Consider the following 1,433-nt stretch of genomic DNA (forward strand, 5'->3'; position numbering starts at 1 on the left):
TATAGCCCCAAGGCAGCTAGGAGCCGTTGAGAGCAAATCTGGAAGGCCAATCTTGCCTTCTGTCGTCGGGTGCACCGGACTGTCCGGTGCCCGGTTTCCCTCCTAAAATGGCGCGGCCGACCGTTGCAGATCTAGGAGCCGTTGGCGCACCGGACAGTCCGGTGCCCCCTTCCGACCGTTGGCCCGGCCACGTGTCGCGCGCAGATTCCGCGGCCGACCGTTGGCCCGGCCGACCGTTGGCTCACCGGACAGTCCGGTGCACACCGGACAGTCCGGTGAATTTTAGCCGTACGCCGTCGGCGAATTCTCGAGAGCGGCCACTTCACGCCGAGTCAGCCTGGCGCACCGGACACTGTCCGGTGCACCACCGGACAGTCCGGTGTGCCAGACTGAGCTGAGTCTTGGCTGTACACAGCTAAGCCTTTTTCACCTCTTTTCTTTTCTTCTTCTTTCTGTTTCTAACACTTAGACAAGTATATTAGTACACAAAACCAATGTACTAAGGCTTAGAAACATACCTTTACTCTTGATTTGCACTTTGTCCATCCATGAGCATAAATTCACATTTAAGCACTTGTGTTGGCACTCAATCACCAAAATACTTAGAAATGGCCCAAGGGCACATTTCCCTTTCAATTTCTCTTTATGAACTACATATTTATGTGTTTGATGAGTTTTTCTTGACTGAAACGTTTAATGTGGTACTGAGGTGGCTGTGGACTAATGGTAATATTGTGCACTCAAGTGTTGCTATAGATAAATACCAACAATAGTAGATATAAACTGGTCAATACTCTGATGTGAGTGTAGATATAGCCCGCAATGGCCTGAAGCAGCATGACATAGCACTTTGTCATGCCAAAGTGTCATTCTAGAGTACTATATTTCTTCGCCGCGCTAACCATCAAAATAAGACATAAGAGCAAGTAAATAAGTTAACATAGGTTGATCGTAAGAGATGTCATGCTAAATTTGTGGTAACAAGAAAAAAGAGAAATGGAGAGAAAGAAAGTGGTCTGTTCATTAATAGCCAGTTGAAAGTATATTGCTTACTTGTAAATAGCTGAACGATTTCTAGAGAGAAAGAGGTGGACTCGGTATTAAATATACAACTTGTATAATTAGAGAGTTATCATTTAACTAAACTTTTAGTCAATTTTAATTGATTATACGTGACATGACAACATAGCCCACTCTAGCCTATATTATTAACCTTGTTCTAAAGAAGATCATTAATCTTTCTCCAACGGTGGCCCTTAAAGTTTCCCGAACTGAATATACACTGAGAGAATCAGAAATTTGCCGTTACAACGATTTCATTCGTAAAATTTTCATCACACCCATATTTTATAAACATAGATGAACCTATAATTTATGGACATATTGGCAAAATTCCAATTATTTTCACAAATGTACGGGTAAGCTGAGCTCCC

The sequence above is a fragment of the Zea mays genome, chromosome 8 (assembly GCF_902167145.1).
Source record: "Zea mays cultivar B73 chromosome 8, Zm-B73-REFERENCE-NAM-5.0, whole genome shotgun sequence".
NCBI classification, from domain to species: domain Eukaryota; kingdom Viridiplantae; phylum Streptophyta; class Magnoliopsida; order Poales; family Poaceae; genus Zea; species Zea mays.